At 36.3% G+C, this 23117-nt stretch overlaps 1 long non-coding RNA gene across 1 annotated transcript; it reads right to left on the bottom strand.

Moving 5' to 3' along the window:
• Positions 1–18853: 18853 nt before the first annotated feature.
• LOC131928895 (uncharacterized) lies at positions 18854–19865 on the bottom strand. The gene is made up of 3 exons (XR_009383854.1): positions 19820–19865; positions 19216–19320; positions 18854–19096 (listed from the first exon to the last, which is right to left on the bottom strand). It is a non-coding gene; the product is annotated as an uncharacterized LOC131928895 (long non-coding RNA).
• Positions 19866–23117: the final 3252 nt, after the last annotated feature.

Here is a 23117-nt window from a genome sequence, read left to right as displayed (position 1 = left end):
ATTGATTGAATCAAGCGACCATTGATTGAATCAATCGACCATTGTTTGAATCAAGCGACCATTGATTGAATCAAGCGACCATTGATTGAATCAATCGACCATTGATTGAATCAAGCAACCTTCGCATGAATCAAGCGACCTTCGCACGAATGAAGCGACCTTCGCATGAATGAAGCCATTGTTTGAATCAAGCGACCATTGTTTGAATCAAGCGACCATTGATTGAATCAAGCGACCATTGATTGAATCAAGCGACCATTGATTGAATCAAGCGACCATTGTTTGAATCAAGCGACCATTGTTTGAATCGAGCGACCATTGTTTGAATCAAGCGACCATTGATTGAATCAAGCGACCATTGATTGAATCAAACGACCATTGAATCAAGCGACCTTCGCATGAACGAAGCGACCATCGCATGCATGAAGCCACTATTGTTTGAATCAAGCGACCATTGAATCAAGCGACCATTGTTTGAATCAAACGACCATTGAATCAAGCGACCATCGCATGAATGAAGAGACTATTGTTTGAATCAAGCGACCATTGATTGAATCAATCGAACATTGATTGAATCAAGCGACCACTGATTGAATCAAGCGACCTTCGATTGAATCAATCGACAATCGACTGAATGAAGCGACTATTGTTCGATTGAATCAAGCGACCATTGATTGAATCAAGCGACCATTGATTGAATCAAGGGACCATTGTTCGAGGGAAAGTAAAGGTGCTGAGCATAGTGCTGACCACACCATCCCTTCTTATGCCTAGGTCAAGAAACGTATGAGCTCTACATCCTTTCAAAATTTCATCTGCCCAACGGATCTCTAGGTGAATCTTTAGTTTTACTGGACACAATATTTTAACTTTATGTATGTGTTTATATAAATAAATAAATAATAAATATATCATAATAAATATATAATACTAGCTGCATACCCGTTCTCCGCCACGGTGAATCATTTTATTCCTTCAGCGCACTACGCTGTGCGTATGCCCGTGCTTCGCCACAGTGTGGATACGGATATAACCTCGGATGGCGGTCCTCGCTTAGGGTGGATATTTTTTTAGCGCACCTATAGCGATGACGGACTGACACACTACCAGCCCGCTTATATTATAGATACTCTATCCCCATAGTCACGGTAGTCTTAGTCTATTAGCGATAATACAATTTTATAAAATCATGACATAATTGATTACGGTAAAAAAATAATTAAGAGCCAATGCTCTCACGAACATCCTCCTTGACATCACTCCTCCCCCAACCCAAGGCGTCATCCAAACCACCGCCAAACAACACATTTAACCGGGCGTCTGCGCCCAGCGAAAGACTTCCACATGGTTAAAAAATCTATAGCAATGACGGACTGACACATTACCTAGCCGTTTATATTATAGATATGGGCCGTGTGAGTTCCTAAAACAAAATATTTTGACTTTTGCAAGACCCCTCTCCCCCTCTTCAACGTATAATAGTTGTCATAAATACTGACTTTCAAATGTTTAAAAAAATAGACATTTTTTTAAACATTTGAAGGAAAAAAAAAATCAACAAAATGAAGTCAATTGTACGGCAGCATAATTAGTTTATAATTAGTTTACAATCCTGCACAAGCAAATGATTTTTCTTAAAACACACAAGGGAGACTATATTTTCACAGTTGATATTTGTTTCAGAGTTATCACGCTTGACATTAAGTTATCTGATCACTAGGCCTACACGATAACTCAATCATTATGCAAAATCTCAGCTAAATATTCGCAGCAATAATGTCACTATGTCTGTTGTTCCTCTCTTTACGATTGTGTTCATGGAATACTTTGATAGAAAAAAAAACAGTACGTTAGGTATTTAGTGGGTTAACTTATATAATTATAGTATATATAAAAGTTTTTGAACAGGTACAAAATAAAATCTACACAAATTACAAAACATTACCACTGTCCTAGATCGCCAGGCATTTCGAAGGTTTGTTAAATAATTGTTGTCGAAGATCACACCTTCACCGTTGAAGAGTCGACCATCACGACCACAACCAAGTACCTAAAAGATCAAGATCACAAAATTAACCAGGGCCCACAACCAAGAACCTAAAAGATCAAGATCACAAAATTAACCAGTGCCCAAAACCATGCTAGCATACAGCCCTTGTAAAGAAAAAGGTGTCTTAGATAGCAGTTCAGAATTAAGCGTCTCAGTGGTTTGCAAAAGACGAGGCAGGCCACCTCGCAGTCAGTTTCCCCATCAGAATTGTAACACACCAAAAAGTGATGCAAAGAATGCTGCTGATGTTAATTCCCAAATGATGTCGCTTCCTAATTGTACCTCAAGTAAAGATCTGTTAAGTGCTACAAACAGTTCAGTAAACAAAGCTCATTCAGAGGATCCAAATTCATTAGTAGTTCATAAAAAGCGAGGCAGGCCACCCCGCAAACTGTCTTCTAATCAGGATTTTAACCCACCAATACCCAATGCAAAGAAAACTTCTGATAGTGGAATGCTGCAGCCTTCTAATTACATGAATTATACTACAAATATGGAGCCAGCTAATACCCGTGTAGACATACACGTTGGTGCTAATGGTTTAGAAATTACTGAACTGAATAAGAAAAAAGTGGCAAAAGAAGAAAGAAGGAAGAAGACATACATTTTCATAAAAACAACCATAAGGACTCTAAGCTCCCTAGCATGGTTGAGCATGACTTGGCATCTGATTATGAAACAGGTGATGAAAATTCAAGTGTCAATACATCTAAATTGCACATTAAATTGCCTTTAAACACAAATTGTACTAATTCTATTTCTGAGAATGAAGTTAAAGAATGCACGTTTTGTACTGTGAAATTTGATAGCAGAAAGGCTCTTAGAAGTCACATGAAGGTTCATAGAGAGCTCTCCTCCTACACTTGTAAGGTATGTGGTGAGTCCTTCCCCTTCAGAGCATCACTAAAATTACATTCAAAAGACAACCACAGCAATGAGCTGGCTAACAAGACTAAAACAGATCATCCACAGACATCACACCTAGTTACATCTAATCCCACCAACCCACAAACATCACTAAATATTGAAATTATCGACAGTCTACTGTGTGATCTACTTCAGCCTTTGAAGGAAAGCTACTCAGCTTCACAAAAGTTAGCAAATAAAAATGCCATACTAAATGCTATTGTTGGAGAAGAAAATGAGCCTATGAATAAACTAACATCTTTGATAACATCCAATAAATACAATTTCTTAGAAGTAAATCATAAGTTTTGTGTTAGCGAAAACATCAAAAGCAATGTAAATATGGAGAAACATTGTGCAGCAGAAAACAGTCGTGTAATTGATAGATTAAATAGTGAGGATGTTTTGAAACAACATTGAGGTAGATTAGGAATACACAACGGAGACAGAAGCCATCAGCATGTAGCCATCTTTATTTGGTAAACGGAAGAGGAACAATGATAGATAAATACAAGGGACATCACTCAATAACAACATTATAAATATAACTAATACAAGAAGAGTGAGTTCCCCTGACCTCACAAATCCCAATATGTTACATCCCTTTACCCTTAGTAAACACAACACATCTCTCAATAGAACAATTTACAGTATCCTAAAATCACCAATTATATTGTAACATGAACACTATGGTAGATTACATCCTTACAAACAATGCACAATATGTTACAACACAATTAAAATACAAACAATGATGTCAAAGTCCTTTTGACCTTTAAAATCATAGGTCTAACTTATTTGGGACTTTGATTGTCCTGTTTGACCTTCTCAGTGGCTTTTGATTTGGTGACTCAATATTCTGACCATTTGGATTCTCTATCTCAGGAGGTCTAGGATTTAAATCATTAACTCCAGAATTTACATTTTCTGACTCTAGACAACTTGGTTCACTCATATCAACAGAACTTGGTTGTGGAACAAAATGAGTTGGTGTGAACTGTTCAGATTTGGTTGGATTGCTAGATTCACACTTATTATCTGCACAAGTTATTTTTAACTGGTCTACGGACAATAAGTCCATCATTTGTTTTTACTTTATAAGACACAGGTCCTGTACATTGAACAATTTGACCTGGTATCCATTTTTCCTTTCTCCCATAGTTTCTTAGATACACATTCTCATTATATCCAAATTCTCTTCAATGGATGTTTTGTCATGATTTACTTTTTGTGTATGTTGATGTTGGGAAACAGACCTTTGAACAGTTGGATGTAGTAGGTCAAGATGAGTTTTAATTTTCCTACCACATAGCAATTCGCATGGTGCAAACTCTGTTGTTATATGAGGAGTTGTGCGGTATTTGGCTAATAACCTGTTTACTCTTTCATTGTCACATTTAGCTTCTTCTGTTTGGTATTTACTTTTGATGTTACCCTTTTAGTTTCTTTTAGTTTCTGTAAGTGCTAATGATGTTAGCAAAGTTGTTTGATGATCACATTCCTTCTTACTTAAAGCATTTGAAATTGCCATATCACCATAATCATTTATTAAGTTACAAATACTTTGTTTAGGCAACTCTGACTGATAATGGACTGCATCTTCTCCATCTTTTATATTATCTTCACAAAGGTTTTTATTTCTTATTTAATATGGCCTTAAGTCATCATTCATAGACTCTTCAGGCCAACCATTCTTACAGTACTCATATACTTTTATTAAGCACTCATCTTTTTGTGTTTCTCTTTTAATATCATTCACATTTATATTGGAGTTATCCATGATAGTGAAGAGAACAAATACATCTTCTGGTACATAACTAAGGCTTTGGTTTTTTAAAGGTAATCTACTAAGACTATCTGCACTATTCTCAGATCCAGGTTTGTATTTCAATTCATAATTGTATGCAGTTAGTGTGATAGTCCATCTTTGAATTCTTGGTGAGGCATGCTCAGGTAGGGTTTTGTTTTCTCCAAATAAACCTAGCAATGGTTTATGATCTGTAAAGATGGTGAACTTCCTACCAAACAGAAACTTATGAAATTTCTTAACACCAAAAATGATGCCTAAGCCTTCCCTATCTAACTGAGAATAATTTTTCTCAGCCTGGTTCAAAGATCTACTGGCAAAAGCAATGGGTCTGTCACCCTTCTCATCCATGTGGGACAAGACTGCTCCTACACCATCTGGTGAAGCATCACATGTTAATATAAGTCTTTTCCCTGGGTCATAGTGAGTTAGTAAGGTGTTAGAAGACAAAGCCTCTTTTGCTGTATTAAAAGCAGTATCTTGTTGTTTACCCCAGTGCCAAGTTGCATTTTTCTGTAGCAGCTTGTACAGTGGTGATAGTTTACCAGACAGATTCCCTATGAACTTTGCATAGTAATTTATCAAGCCCAAAAAAGCTCTTAGTTGTTGGGTATTTTCAGGTTTGGGTGCTTCTTTAATGGCTTTTGTTTTCTCAGGTTGAGGTCTGATGCCTTGTTTGCTCAATATATAACCAAGAAAACTAATTTCTGTCAACATGAATTGACATTTATCTTTGTTTATCTTTAAACCTTTTTCACCAACTATTTTTAAGACTTTATCAAGTGTTTTAAGATGTTCAGTGTCATTCTTACCAGTTATGTACACATCCTTCTTTAACACTGGCACAATGGGCGTTGCCCAATCGGAATAGTCTACCTTCTTTATGATGCCATTAGATTCCAATCTACTTAGCTCATTTTCAATTTTATTCCTCATTGCATAAGGTGGAACTCTAGCTTTGCAGTATCTTGGATTTGTGTCTTTAATGCTTAACTTCACTGTTCTATCATTTAGTAATCCAGGATTACCAAAAACACATTTATTTTCAGATATAACTTTATCTAGTGAAGTAAGACTAGATTCTTTTGCATTGACCACTGAACATATACGCTCCCAATTTAACTTAAGATTACTTAACCAGTTCCTACCTAGTAATGGTGGTCCATTTCCTTCAACCACAAGAAGAGGAAGTTTAACACTTTGACCATTATAACTTACATGAACCATACACTCTCCTATTACCGGAACATTGTCACCAGTGTATGTTGTTAGACACTTGTGACATGGTTGTAGAGGCACTGATCCTCCTGTGACAGCGTCAAAATCTTTCTTTGTTATGACTGTTAGAGATGCTTCAGTGTCAAGTTGGAAGCTGATGCTCTTACCGTTGATATTAACTAGTACATTGATGGGAGCATGACTTATTGATTTCACAGAGAATAGGTTGAAATCCGGCTGCGAATCAGTTTGAGCATTTTCACAGGTAGAGTGGTTCATTGGTTGGGTTAGGTAGTCTTGGTGAGAGTTAACATAGTGCTGCTTTTGGTTGCGGTACTGTCTTGACTGGCTAGATTTAGCAACAGACGAAGACTTTGCAAAGCAGGCCTTGGCAATGTGACCTTGCTTACTGCACTTATAACAAGTTGCAGACTTGAACTTGCACCGATGAGATGCATGGGGACCTTTGCATCGATGACATTTTTGATAATTATTACTAGATTTAGATCTAGGATTTGAACGTGCAGGCTGTTTAGCATAAGTTGAAATGCTCTGATGGGGTTGGTGTTTGTTGACTAACCTGCTGTTTACTGCATGGATCTCTGAAGGTGCTAGAGATCTCGCCGCATCGGATGACTGCTGGAATGAAGTTGCTAGTTGTATTGCTTTTTCCAAATGTTAGATCTGACTCGAGCAGCAACTTTCTTTGAACATCAGGGCTATTTACACCTGTCACAAACTTTTCACATAGTCTGTCAGACAGCGTGTCTCCGAATTCAGAAAATTCACTTAAATGACGTAAAGCAGCAACATATTCTGATATTGACTCGTTTGGTTGACGAGTCCTACTGTCAAATCTAGCTCGACATAGAAACTTTGATGGGGTAGGCGCATGGTGGTCTGTTAGCAATTTGCTCAGCTCGTTAAAGCTCTTGGTAGTTAGACTAGCTGGTGCGCATAAGTCCTTTAGTAGCCTAAATTGTTGAGGCCCTATGACTGTTAACAAAACAGCTCTCTTTTTGGCTTCTATCGTCACGTTGTTTGCTTCAAGGTAAAAGCTTAACCTATCTAGATAATCTTGAATGATTTTATCATTCGAATCAAATTCTTTTATTTGGCCATACAGCGCCATTATTCTAGAAATACTTAGCCAATATGCTCTAGCAAACCTCTTTTTGCGTAAGTAGGTGCTCTTTCTAGTGGATTATTTATCCTTCGTCGCCAGTTGAGGTAGATTAGGAATACACAACGGAGATAGAAGCCATCGGCGTGTAGCCATGTTTATTCGTAAACGGAAGAGGAACAATGATAGATAAATACAAGGGACATCACTCAATAACAACATTATAAATATAACTAATACAAGAAGAGTGAGTTCCCCTGACCTCACAAATCCCAATATGTTACAAACATAAATCTGGTCCGAACATGGACATGTTAAACTCAGTCAAAATAAACTCTAGTGAACTGGATAAAGGAAATAAACAATGCCTTTTTGAAAGAAATCAGTGGTGTATAAACAATGTAAATGGAACAGCAGCTGAAGACGCAAGCCCAGTGGGTGATGCCATGTGCAGCATTGGGGGAAGGGATCAACAAATAGATGAAAGTAGTGGAGAAATGGTGCAAGTATCTGTAGGACAGGAAAGTTTGAGTGATAGAGAAATGGTGCAGACAGCTGTAGGAGATGATGAAAGTGTGAGTAATGAAGAAATAGTGCAGACCACTGTAGGAGATGATGAAAGTGTGAGTAATGAAGAAATGGTGCAGACAGCTGTAGGAGATGATGAAACTGTGAGTAATGAAATGGTGCAAACAGCTGTAGGAGATGATGAAAGTGTGAGTAATGAAGAAATAGTGCAGACAGCTGTAGGAGATGATGAAAGTGTGAGTAATGAAGAAATGGTGCAGACAGCTGTAGGAGATGATGAAAGTGTGAGTAATGAAGAATTGGTGCAGGATGAATTAGTAGAAAATCAACAGAGCAAAGAACCAATATCTTACATTGATTTAATTCGACCTTACATGAGAATTTACTCCCAAGAAGAACTTGAGATGCTGTCCTCTCTAAATGAGTAGGCTAATTGTTATTTTATCTGCCTGAATTGTTTTTACAAGCTTTTATTTAACTCACTTCCTCGTCAGTCGTCAGTCTAGACCGAAACGCAGGAGTGAAATTCGGAAACTTCTACTTGACCGATACGATTCACACTTGGCACGTGGGTCAAGACATGAAGACAATGCAATCTGAAATCAAATTTGACTTAATTGGATGCCTAATTAATTTTTTAATGAATTAATGAAAATTTGGACCGAATTAGTAGGCATGTCAATCCAACCACACCACACGCGTCATCACTTTCAATAGCTGCGCCATCAGGTTTAATAGCTGCGCCATCACGTTCAATAGACGCGCAATGTTTTTTAGTCATGTAACACTATTGTAAATAAAACATGTAAAGTACTGAAAATTTTTTTTCATAAAAAACGTTTTAATAACAAGCTTTTATGTAATGATGCACTAAAAAGTAGAAAATAAATTATACACTACTATTTAAATTACTATAAAGAAAAGCGTGGGTCTCTTCTCAAATATTAGTAAAGGTATCCAATAGGTACTAAAGTACTAAAGTGAGTCAGTGACCCACGCTTTTCTTAATAGTAATTTAAATAGTAGTGTATAATTTATTTTCTACTTTTTAGTGCATCATTACATAAAAGCTTGTTATTAAAACGTTTTTTATGAAATTTTTTTACAAGCTTTTATTTAACTCACTTCCTCGTCAGTCGTCAGTCGTCAGTCTAGACGGAAACGCAGGAGTGAAAATTCGGAAACTTCTACTTGACCGATACGATTCACACTTGGCACGTGGGTCAAGACATGAAGACTATGCAATCTGAAACTAAATTTGACTTAATTGGATGCCTAATTGATTTTTTATTAATTAATTAAAATTTGGACCGAATTAGTAGGCATGTCTAGCCAACCACACCACACGCGTCATCACCTTCAATAGCTGCGCCATCACGTAATGGCTGCGTTCAAAAACCATTGCGCGCCTACTGAAAGTGATGTTCAGTAGACGCGCAATGGTTTTTAGTCATGTAACTCTATTGTAAATAAAACATGTAAAGTACTGAAAAAAAAATTCATAAAAAACGTTTTAATAACAAGCTTTTATGTAATGATGCACTAAAAAGCAGAAAATAAATTATAGACTACTATTTAAATAACTATAAAGAAAAGCGTGGTTGTCTTCCTTAACATTAGTAAAGGTATCCAATAGATACTAAAGTGACCCACGCTTTTCTTTATAGTTATTTAAATAGTTGTCTATAATTTATTTTCTACTTTTTAGTGCATCATTACATAAAAGCTTGTTATTAAAACGTTTTTTATGAATTTTATGTAAATATTAAAGATTAACCAATATTGCAAGCATATATGCCTTTTTAATAATACTTAATACTAATTTTAACCTTTGTTTCATGCAATTTTTTTGAGCCATATTTTTATTTTACATATTCTGAATTGTAGGATTTTATAACTTTTGTTTACTATTTTAGGTTGTTTTTTTGTATTGTACATTTTAGTAAGTTAAGTGACAATTACTTCTAGTTAAGTCTTTGTTTGTTTGTTAGAAGCTGCCATCTTGTCAATGGCATACAGAACTTCAACACAAATTTTAGAAATTTAACTTTTAATTATTATGATATTATCGTCATCATATTTTTGTTTTAGTTCATCTTCTACATTTTAAATTTTTTAGTTAATTTTCTTAAATGTATATATTGCACTATCAGTTAAAGCTAAATTAATGTATATTACAATAATGTATCATTCTATTCATAATTATTGGGTTTACTGGCATTGTTAATATATAAACTTTGCGTATTTATTTTCGTATACATATGTATGTGTATGTCAATTTATATAAAATAAAGATCAACATAAGTAAACATAAATTTACCTTTAAAACTAATTTTGACAAGCTTTTTTGAAACTGACCTTTTTGACAATTTAAAATAAATATTTTAAAAACATTATAATTTTATAGCAACTTAAAATTAAAGTACTTAATACAATTATGTAGCCATGCATTAAAATTCCCCATAGATATTCCTTATTGTATGTCCTATGCTTCTAGTTTCTGTTGAAATAAAAATCTAGCACCAGCAGGTTCTTAGGTTTTTTTTTTCTTTTTAAATCTACTAGTTTTGTAAATCAAAGTTTGAGTTATTTAAATAAACATATTCTAGATCCTAGACCATGCTATACATATTTTTCTATATCAATTATCACACAATAAGTCTATTTCTTTTTATATTATAAGAGGTACAAACCTGTTTCAATTTGTAAACATTTACCTTTGGTGTTATGTTTTATACCAGTGTCTGATAATGCTATAATGATTGAATCTTAAAAAAAAAATAAAGGGTATGCAGAGTTTCTTCCAGGCATCCCCCCCAAAAAAAAAATTCTACAGTGTCCACCCCCCCCCCAAAGAAAGTCTACCCCCCCCCCCCCCCGAAGAAAAAAAAGAAAAAAAAGTCTGGAAGAAACAAGAGACACTGAGGGTATAGGTAGGTTACCAAAAGTTAATTGAAAACAAATTTATTTACTAATGTCAAACCTTATCCAAGTCCTAATTCTGACCATAACCCTAAACCTGAGATTACAATACTACAAACAAACAAACATACTACCCTAACATGCTTAATCTCAGGAGAGATCATGGTATGACAACTGTAATGAAAAACTTCAGTTTTCAGTCTAGAATCTTTAAATTATTTTTTAAAAAATTGAATCAGCACCACTGTTGCCTCAAGTGGAGCTGAAATAAATTTGTGATTAAAGAAAAATAATATACATATTTATATAAAAAAATTCATAAAAACGTTTAAATATCAAGCTTTTATGTAATAATGCACTAAAAGGTAGAAAATAAATTATACAGTACTATTTAATGAAGAAAAGCGTGGGTACCTTTAGTACCTAGATCTATACTATTGGATACTTTTACTTGACCCATGTACTAACTATGAACCAAATCTATCAGAAATACCCGTAATTTCGTAATTGAGAAAATAAATTATAAATTAGTATCTATTGGATACCTTTACTAATATTTAGGAAGAGACCCGCGCTTTTCTTTATAGTTATTTAAATAAGAGTCTATAATTTACTTTCTCCTTTTTAGTGTATTATAACATAAAAGCTTGTTATTAAAACGTTTTTTATGATTTTTTTAGTACTTTACATGTGTTATTAACACTAGCGTTACATGACTAAAAACCATTGCGCACCTATTGAACGTGAAGACGCCCCATTGAACAGCCTACTAATTTGGACACAATTTTAATTAATTTATAAAAATAATAATTAGGCAACCAATTAATTCAAATTGAATGTCATGTTGCATTGTCTTCATGTCTCGACATACCAACTACGAATCGTATCTGTCAGTTAGAACTGCCTGCAATTTTGATCGGGCGTTTCGATCTAAACAGACTGACGACAGGAAGTGAGTTAAATAAAAGCTTGTAAAATATTTTACATTTCCCAAATATTTTTTGCTGATTTGAACTAAAATTAATTACTCCATAATATTAATTGTATTAATATAGTTCAGAGCAAATCATCATAGAAATCGTCCATCTTCTACAATTGTAAGAAAATAAAGGACTGCCACAAGTAAATTGGTTATCACATTTACATGACAAAAAACAAAACAAAAACCTATAAGTATAACCAGCTGATTCCTATATTTTATTGCTTTCATACCAAGTACTTGAGTACCAGGTAACGTTTTACTTTTCCGAAACTTTTTTTAAAATGATTTGAACTTCTGGTATTGCTTTCTCTAACGTCCGCTCACAATGCACAAATATTTTGCGCGGCATCTTCACATCTTCACATGCAAGCGCGCTTGTACATGTGCTGGTGTATGTAGGCCTACATCTGCTTCTGCAGGTGTATGTGCATCTTCACATGCAAGTGCGAGCTTGTACATGTGTTGGTGGTATGTACATCTGCTTGTGCAGGTGTATGTGCATCTTCACATGCAAGCGCGCGCTTGTACATGTGTTGGTGGTATGTACATCTGCTTGTGCAGGTGTATGTGCATCTTCACATGCAAGTGCGGGCTTGTACATGTGTTGGTGGTATGTACATCTGCTTGTGCAGGTGTATGTGCATCTTCACATGCAAGTGCGGGCTTGTACATGTGTTGGTGGTATGTACATCTGCTTGTGCAGGTGTATGTGCATCTTCACATGCAAGTGCGGGCTTGTACATGTGTTGGTGGTATGTACATCTGCTTGTGCAGGTGTATGTGCATCTTCACATGCAAGTGCGCGCTTGTACATGTGTTGGTGGTATGTACATCTGCTTGTGCAGGTGTATGTGCATCTTCACATGCAAGTGGGAGCTTGTACATGTGTTGGTGGTATGTACATCTGCTTGTGCAGGTGTATGTGCATCTTCACATGCAAGTGCGGGCTTGTACATGTGTTGGTGGTATGTACATCTGCTTGTGCAGGTGTATGTGCATCTTCACATGCAAGTGCGGGCTTGTGCATGTGTTGGTGTATGTACATCTGCTTAAGCTGGGTAGGTGGATTTTTTAACATGGGCACTAGCCACAAATTATTTCTACCTTTCAAAAGGACCTTGGATCATTGGGATTTTAAAAAAAAATATATTTTTACTTTCTAATATACGAAGTATAGAAAGAAAGTCTTGTAATCGTGCTAAAAAAACAGAGATTTTTGCAAATCTCGACGTTTTACAACTCCCTGAGTCGGAAAAACATAGTTTTGCAATGTCCGTATGTTTATGTGTGTTTGTAAACACGATAACTTGAGTAACGTTGCAGCTAGGTTGATGAAATTTCATATATTAGTATTGTATCAAATGTGTAGATCTGTATCAACTTTTCAGCGATTTACGATAAACGGAAATTTTTTTACTTTTAATTTTTCAAAAGCCTATAACACTTTGTGACCGTATACCACTCTACCTATGTTAACATTTAGGGGTCATCCATAAATGACTTCACACGTTTTTGACAATTCCCCACCCCCTCACCATCGTCACAAAAAGCCAGACCTACAAAAAACGACATTACACTTCAACCGACTACAGCCCCCCCCCCCCTTCTAAATTGCAGCTTTTTAAAAAAAGAATTTTTTTTTTATTTCTAAAAAATGAAATAAGCTCATTCAACATTATTAGTTTCTGTTACAATAAAACAAAAAATGGCTTTCTAGATCACGAATTAACGGCTAAAATTCAGCTTCTACTTTAAAAAAAAATGCAAAAGTGTTATGTTAAACCTTCTAGTATCCACTCCCTCTACCCCCTTATCACAAATCGTCACAATATTGATGACCCTTCCCTCTTCCCCTATGTGTGTGCCGTCATTGATAGGCGAACTCTCGAAAAAAAAAACAACTACCGGTAATTATAGGCTCAGTGCGTTGACGTTTCAACTTTCAAGGGTGTTTGGTTCTTGAAAGCTGACAAATTATTGATAAAATATGGGTAGAGGGTGACACATAACTTTGGAACCTCTGATAGCTACGTGCACCTGAGGCCAGAGTGGTGCTGATTCAATAAAAATAAAAACCTTTTAAAAATATGAAATACTAGCGTACCCGCCCCCCGCGCGTTGCCGCGGGGATAGAAGAAAGTTTGACGAAATATATTAGAAGGATTTCACCAACGCGTTACCAATCATATGTTCTTAGACGGGTGACCTTCTTTTCTAAAATTGAGTTATTTAAATGTAAACAATGCCTGCGCTTCGATCATAAATATCGGGACACGGGTTTACCTACACTACCGCATGAAAACATTGAATGTACATTAATCACTCACCGTAATAATATGGTAGAACACACTTCGGTGACCGCCCATGTGTCATAGATTTAGAGGCCCGCTCTCAGGAGCCCCCCCCCCCCCGGGCGCGGCGTACGACCCCTGGCTCCTTAAATTAGCATCCTGTTAACAATGATGCAGATTGCGTCATTCACTAAAGTGACACAAATGAACAGGATTTGTTAATTAACACGTAAAAAATTTATTTGACGCGTTTTAAACATCAGTGTGACTGATGCAATATATTAGCGTTACTAATGGTCTTTTCTTAGATGCTCGATCTCAATTTCTGTTTGGATTATCTAAAAATAGATGCTAATTGCATCATCCGCAAAGTGACGAAACTGTTTGGACTTTTTTTACGGACAAAAAGAAACATCCCGGTTAATAATCTAACCTTGGTTAATGTTTCTGTTTACTAAAATAAAACGTATTACATGGCCCTTAGCGGCCCATGTGAGCCTTTGGGGGCCGAAACAGACATTTTTATTTACAGCCTAATCGCACCCTACCAGTGCGCCAGAGGACACGCCTGATTCAATTTGGTAATCGTTTGTAACGCCCCATAGCGAAACTAAAGTTTTTTTTTACTGAACCCTTGCCTAGAGTTGTTTTATAATGAACTCCCAAGAGTTTCATGCCTATCGGATGAACGGTGTCACTGCAATTCACTTTTATTATTTTTATATACCGCATATAGAGGAAAATCGCACCCTCCCGTGGCGCCGCCCTTATGAAATTAAACATGATTTTTTTTACAGAACCCTCCCCTAGAGTGTTCTAATCAACTCCCTAAAGTCTCATGGCTATCTGGTGAACGCTGTCAAACCAAAATCGACTTTTATTTTTATATATCGTATATAGAGAAAAAACAAATCGCGCCCTACCGGGGCGCCACCCCTGCGAATTCGAAATATTTTTTTTCGCAGAAACTTCCCCAGGAATATTCTCAACAACTTCCCAAAGTTTCACGGCGATATGATGAGAGGTGTAGTAATGCATAAAGGGCACACACACACACACACACACACACACACAAACATACATTGCTTTTTATATATATAGACTAGAAACTTGACTAAAGCAGTATTTTTCATTTTTTTTCTTTGCATTCGGGGATTATTTCCCCTGAATCATTAATTTTTTTTTCTCTTTCAATTTGAACAGTGGTAATGTGACATAAGGTGGAGTTTTTTATTCGAGCATTATGTCCCCTGATTTATTCGTTTTTTTTTGTGAATCAATAAAAGTATTAAAAGCAGGACAACTGAGGTTTATTTGCTAACTGCTATCACATTTTGTGGACGTGCAGTTACCCACATTCATTTGCTGGAAAGTTATGTAATTAGGTTAATAGGTAGATAAATATTTGAAATTTAATACAAATCATTAGCATTTGGATTAGTGGCGTAGCGAGGCGGCACCTAATGGCGTCACCTGCCCCCCCCCTGTAAGAAAAAAAATCGAAATATATATATATATATATATATATATATATATATATATATATATATATATATATATATATATATATATATATATATATATATCATATATACTTGTAAGTATGTGTATACACCTTGTTGGGCCTGTATGTTTTTTTTTTTAAATTCTTCTGGATGTATTTAATTTTTTTACCCCCGCCCATACATGGATTAACATATAGGTTATTACGATTTCCAACCAAACCGTTTCCCTCAGGCATATATATTGCAACGTTGAGTTGATGGAAAGCTGATGTAACTCCCCCCCCCCCCCCCCGTCACACCCACGATGATTGCTTTAAACTGTCCTCAGATAATACTAACGATTTGTATATAAATTCGGTTATAAATTCAGCTGGATGTTGCATGTTTTCTTTATCATTAGCAGGTTTACGTCATGGTGTCATCCCCCCCCCCTTCCTCCACCCGTGTCGGGATTTGTCCACTTTGCTTTTAAAAGACTATTTAATTCACTCTAATAAATCATTTAATTAAGTGAAAATTTTTCTCTATATATTTTGCTATTTTTTGCCTTGGTGTCACCCACCCCCCCTAAATGGTGTCACCTGGTGCGGTCCGCACCTCCCGACCACACCCCTTCCCCCCCCCCCCCCCACCCGCTTCGCCTCTGATTTGGAGGCAGCTTTAACGAACATTACGTAAAAAAAAATCAACGAACTATCGTGCAGTTTTTTTGGTTTGTTTTGTTAGATCAAATCACGTTCTCCATATTTTAAAAACTGTTTAACTCTTTCATTAGAATTTTTTGTAGGCACAGTCAGATCGAGTTACACTGCTTGTTCAAACATTGGTCGATTGAATCAAGCCACCATTGTTTGAATCAAGCGACCATTGAATCAAGCGACCATTGATTGAATCAATCGACCATCGATTGAATCAATCGACCATCAATTGAATCAAGCGACTATTGTTTGATTGATTTAAGCGACCATTGTTTGAATCAAGCGACTATTGTTTGAATCAAGCGACCATTGATTGAATCAAGCGACCATTGAATCAAGCGACCATTGTTTGAATCAAGCGACCATTGATTGAATCAATCGACCATCGATTGAATGAAGCGACCATTGTTTGAATCAAGCGACCATTGATTGAATCAAGCAACCATTGATTGAATCAAAATCTATTGTTTGAATCAAGCGACCATTGAATCAATCGACCATTAATTGAATCAAGCGACCATTGATTGAATCAAGCGACCATTGATTGAATCAAGCGACCATTTGTTGAATCAATCGACCATCGATTGAATGAAGCGACCTTTGATTGAATGAAGCGACCATTGATTGAATCAAAATCTATTGTTTGAACCAAGCGACCATTGATTGAATCAAGCGACCATTGATTGAATCAATCGACCATCGATTGAATAAAGCGACTATTGTTTGAATCAAGCGACCATTGATTGAATCAAGCGACCATTGATTGAATCAATCGACCATCGATTAAATGAAGCGACTATTGTTTGAATCAAGCGACCTTCGCATGAATGAAGTGATCATCGATTGAATCAAGCGACCATTGTTTGAATCAAGCGACCATTGATTGAATCAAGCGACCATTGATTGAATAAAGCGACCATTGCTTGAATCAAGCGACCATTGATTGAATCAAGCGACCATTGTTTGAATCAATCGACCATTGATTGAATCAAGCGACCATTGTTTGAATCAATCGACCATTGATTGAATCAAGCGACCATTGTTTGAATCAATCGACCATTAATTGAATCAAGCGACCATTGTTTGAATCAAACGACCATTAAATCAAGCGACCTTCCCATGAATGAAGCGACCATTGATTGAATCAAGCGACCATTGATTGAATCAATGGACCATCGATTAAATGAAGCGACCTTTGATTGAATCAAGCGACCATTGATTGAATCAAAATCTATTGTTTGAACCAAGCGACCATTGATTGAATCAAGCGACCATTGATTGAATCAATCGACCATCGATTGAATGAAGCGACTATTGTTTGAATCAAGCGACCATTGATTGAATCAAGCGACCATTGATTGAATCAATCGACCATCGATTGAATGAAGCGACTATTGTTTGAATCAAGCGACCTTCGCATGAATGAAGTGACCATCGATTGAATCAAGCGACCATTGTTTGAATCAAGCGACCATTGATTGAATCAAGCGACCATTGATTGAATAAAGCGACCATTGCTTGAATCAAGCGACCATTGATTGAATCAAGCGACCATTGTTTGAATCAATCGACCATTGATTGAATCAAGCGACCATTGTTTGAATCAATCGACCATTGATTGAATCAAGCGACCATTGTTTGAATCAATCGACCATTAATTGAATCAAGCGACCATTGTTTGAATCAAACGACCATTAAATCAAGCGACCTTCCCATGAATGAAGCGACCATTGATTGAATCAAGCGACCATTGATTGAATCAATGGACCATCGATTAAATGAAGCGACCTTTGATTGAATCAAGCGACCATTGATTGAATCAAAATCTATTGTTTGAACCAAGCGACCATTGATTGAATCAAGCGACCATTGATTGAATCAATCGACCATCGATTGAATGAAGCGACTATTGTTTGAATCAAGCGACCATTGATTGAATCAAGCGACCATTGATTGAATCAATCGACCATCGATTGAATGAAGCGACTATTGTTTGAATCAAGCGACCTTCGCATGAATGAAGTGACCATCGATTGAATCAAGCGACCATTGTTTGAATCAAGCGACCATTGATTGAATCAAGCGACCATTGATTGAATAAAGCGACCATTGCTTGAATCAAGCGACCATTGATTGAATCAAGCGACCATTGTTTGAATCAATCGACCATTGATTGAATCAAGCGACCATTGTTTTAATCAATCGACCATTGATTGAATCAAGCGACCATTGTTTGAATCAATCGACCATTAATTGAATCAAGCGACCATTGTTTGAATCAAACGACCATTAAATCAAGCGACCTTCCCATGAATGAAGCGACCATTGATTGAATCAAGCGACCATTGATTGAATCAATGGACCATCGATTGAATGAAGCGACCATTGATTGAATCAAGCGACCATCGATTGAATGAAGCGACTATTGTTAGATTGAATGAAGCGACTATTCTTTGATTGAATCAATCGACCATTGTTCGCGGAAAGTAAAGGTGCTGAGCATTGTGCTGACCACACCATCCATTCTTATGCGTAGGTTAAGAAACATAAGCTCCACTTCATTTCGAAATTTCATACAGGACACAATATTTTAACTTTATGGATGTGTTTTATATAAATAAATAAATAATAAATATATCATAATAAATATATAATTTATGTCGGTCGCTTGAGCTCTTAAAACAAATTTTTTTTTACCTTCGCAAGACCCCTCTTCCCTTTTCAACGTATAATAGTTGTCATACATAATGACTTTCAATTACTAAAAAAAATTGTATATCAAAGTAAAAAAAAATCAACAAAATGAAGTCAATTGTACGGCAGCATAATTAGTTTATAATTAGTTTATAGTCCTACACAAGCAAATGAATTTAAAAAAAAACACACAAGGGAGACAATATTTTCACAGTTGATATTTGTTTCAGAGTTATCAAGCTTGACATTAAGTTATCTGATCACTAGGCCTACACGATAACTCATCATTATGCAAAATGCCAGCTAAATATTCGCAGCAATAATGTCACTATGTCTGTTGTTCCTCTCTTTACGATTGTGTTCATGGAATACCTTTGATAGAAAAAAAACAGTACCTTAGGTATTTAGTGGTTTAACTTATATAATTATAGTTTATATAAAAGTATTTGAACATGTACAAAATAAAATCTACACAAATTACAAAACATTACCACTGTCCTAGATCGCCAGGCATTTCGAAGGTTTGTTAAATAATTGTTGTCGAAGATCACACCTTCGCCATTGAAGAGTCGACCATCTCGACCACAACCAAGTACCTAAAAGATCAAGATCACAAAATTAATCCGGGCCCACAACCAAGTACTTAAAATATCAAGATCACAAAATTAACCATGGGGTGGGGGGGGGGGGGAAGAGGGCTTTTCAACGCACGCAGTACCGCGTATGTGAGTTACACATTTTAAATTCGAGAACACAGATATTTTTGCGTAGACTATACTGTCAGCTGCAGATCAAAAATAACAAAACTGAAGCGAGAAAGGATAGACCAGATTCTGTGTAAACTAGCAGAACTCGAATCCTTCAAACTAGAGAAATGTTGGTAGGCCAAAGCTACAGGAGCCGCCCCAAGTCATGTCTGATGGAGAAGTGTTGTAGCTGCCGGATTTGAACTCGGGGTAGCAGCCAAGCTCTCTACCGCTAGGCCACGCCGTCCCCACTTGATGTATGTTGGAGACTTTTTAAACTGCTCTAATCAGATTAACCAATATGGAAGCAGCTTAAGCTTTAACACTGCAGCTAAAAACAAAAACTTACAGGTATTGCTGTGGCACATAGCCATGCAGCAAGTAAAAAAAAACTTACAGGTATTGCTGTGGCACATAGTCCTGCAGCTATAAACAAAAACTTACAGGTATTGCTGTGGCACATAGTCCTGCAGCAATAAACAAAAACTTACAGGTATTGCTGTGGCACATAGCCATGCAGCCAGTAAAACAAAAACTTACAGGTATTGCTGTGGCACATAGCCCTGCAGCTATAAACAAAAACTTACAGGTATTGCTGTGGCACATAGTCCTGCAGCTATAAACAAAAACTTACAGGTATTGCTGTGGCACATAGCCCTGCAGCCAGTAAAACAAAAACTTACAGGTATTGCTGTGGCACATAGCCCTGCAGCTAGTAAAATAAAAACTTACAGGTATTTCTGTGGCACATAGCCCTGCAGCTATAAACAAAAACTTACAGGTATTGCTGTGGCACATAGTCCTGCAGCCAGTAATACAAAACTTGCGCCATGACAGACCCACAGGCTTACAGGTCGGTACGGCAGGTAGACGTCCATCAGGACCCAGTAGCCTGCAAACACACGCAGGCTTTGTTTTAATGTTGGCTGGTAGATTTGAGATCAATGATGGAAGATAGATTTTAGATCAATGTTGGCAGGTAGATTTTAGATCTAAGTTGGAAGATAGATTTTAGATCAATGTTGGTAGGTAGATTTTAGATCAATGTTGGCTGGTAGATTTGAGATCAATGATGGAAGGTAGATTTTAGATCAAAGTGGTATGTAGATTTTAGATCAAAGTTGGAAGGTAGATTTTAGATCAAAGTTGGTAGGTAGATTTTAGATCAATGTTGGAAGGTAGATTTTAGATCAAAGTGGTATGTAGATTTTAGATCAATGTTGGAAGGTAGATTTTAGAACAAAGTGGTATGTAGATTTTAGATCAAAGTGGTATGTAGATTTTAGATCAAAGTTGGTAGGTAGATTTTAGATCAATGTTGGAAGGTAGATTTTAGATCAAAGTGGTATGTAGATTTTAGATCAAAGTTGGTATGTAGATTTTAGATCAATGTTGGAAGGTAGATTTTAGATCAAAGTGGTATGTAGATTATAGATCAAAGTGGTATGTAGATTTTAGATCAAAGTTGGAAGGTAGATTTTAGATCAAAGTTGGTAGGTAGATTTTAGATCAAAGTGGTATGTAGATTTTAGATCAAAGTGGTATGTAGATTTTAGATCAAAGTTGGTAGGTAGATTTTAGATCAATGTTGGAAGGTAGATTTTAGATCAAAGTGGTATGTAGATTTTAGATCAAAGTTGGTATGTAGATTTTAGATCAATGTTGGAAGGTAGATTTTAGATCAAAGTGGTATGTAGATTATAGATCAAAGTGGTATGTAGATTTTAGATCAAAGTTGGAAGGTAGATTTTAGATCAAAGTTGGTAGGTAGATTTTAGATCAAAGTTGGTAGGTAGATTTTAGATCAATGTTGGAAGGTAGATTTTAGATCAAAGTGGTATGTAGATTTTAGATCAAAGTTGGTAGGTAGATTTTAGATCAAAGTTGGTATGTAGATTTTAGATCAATGTTGGAAGGTAGATTTTAGATCAAAGTGGTATGTAGATTTTAGATCAAAGTTGGAAGGTAGATTTTAGATCAAAGTTGGTAGGTAGATTTTAGATCAAAGTTGGTAGGTAGATTTTAGATCAATGTTGGAAGGTAGATTTTAGATCAAAGTGGTATGTAGATTATAGATCAAAGTGGTATGTAGATTATAGATCAAAGTGGTATGTAGATTTTAGATCAAAGTTGGAAGGTAGATTTGAGATCAATGTTGGTAGGTAGATTATAGATCAAAGTTGGTAGGTAGATTTTAGATCAATGTTGGAAGGTAGATTTTAGATCAATGTTGGAAGGTAGATTTTAGATCAACGTCGGTAGGTAAATTTGAGATCAATGTTGGAAGGTAGATTTTAGATCAAAGTTAATAGGTAGATTTTTAGATCAAAGTTGGTATGTAGTTTTTAGATCAGTGGTTGCAGGTAGGTTTTATATAAGTATTGGCAGTTTTATTCTTAGATAGGCTTTACAGATTGTATATAGTTATTAGCAGTTATGTTTTTTTTGTGTGTGCATGAAACGATCACGGCAACATGTTTATCTAAGCTATCTAACTCGCACAATACTTAAAGACACCTGATAGTTACTTTACTTATGTTGTCTATACAATCATCTAAAGCAGAGGCGGAGCGACCCTTCCCGGTGCCCGGGGACAAACTTTTCGATTTACACCCCCCCTCAAGATTTCGAGTTGTACCCCCCCTCAAACTTTTGATTTGCACCCCCATCAAGATTTCGATTTGCACCCCCCCCCCCTCAAGATCTAAGATCTCAAGATTTCGATTTGCACCCCCCTCAATCTTTCAATTTATTTTTCCAACCTATTTTGGCGCCCCCTAAGGTCGGCGCCCGGGGACATATGCCCCCCCCTCCGCCCCCCCCCCTCGCTACGCTACTGATCTAAAGCTTACTCTACCTATGTTCTACAGTTACCTGGAACCTAGAATACATATGTTAATCTAAAACTAAGTTTACCAAACTCCAATAACACTGAAGCCACCTTCATAGCTTACCTCTCCAATGCAGAATTCCAACCACCGTGTGGAGTACGGTAATGACGTCATCAAACACCAGATGAGCCAACCAGTGTTTTCCCTCAAACCACACGGAAACGCGCTGAGATGTTGACTAAAAAATAATAAATAAATATCCACTTTACAGGAAAAAAGCGAAACAAAATTAACTGGAAATAAATACGTTTTGAAGGCACGCAGACTGAAGACACACACATATAATCAGAAAAGAAGAAAACCAATTGTCAATAAACACGAAATAAAATAAAAAGTCTATATTGAGACATATTTATTGTCACGTTGGCCATATACAACAAATTACTAAATTCAATATACAAAAAAAAAAAAAAAAAAAAAAATTAAAGAAAACGAACAGCAGACATGACTTCAATTAATTAAAGTTAGTTTTTATCCCGAAAATAATCGTTTATAAATGATAGATTGCTTTTGGGAGATTAAACCTTATTCTTCTTCTTCGTTCTTAATTTTTAGTGTTGGAAGGATTGAGCCTTATCTGCCAGAGGCTTTTCTTTTTGGATTTGCTTCCATAGCCTTTGTCCAACCAAGAACAAACTACAAGGCAGCAGTTGTTTGATGAGTTGTCTCTCTTAGCTAACGAGCCTCATCTCCCCGAGGGTTCGAACTCGAGATTTTTCGGTTTAGCAACCATGAGCTTTACCGACTCGACCAAGC

Source organism: Physella acuta, unplaced genomic scaffold (assembly GCF_028476545.2).
Source record: "Physella acuta isolate Inbredline_101_S28 unplaced genomic scaffold, ASM2847654v3 ptg001562l, whole genome shotgun sequence".
NCBI lineage: Eukaryota > Metazoa > Mollusca > Gastropoda > Physidae > Physella > Physella acuta.
The sequence above is the reverse complement of the archived record's forward strand: the minus strand, read 5'-3'. Positions and strand labels throughout refer to the sequence as shown.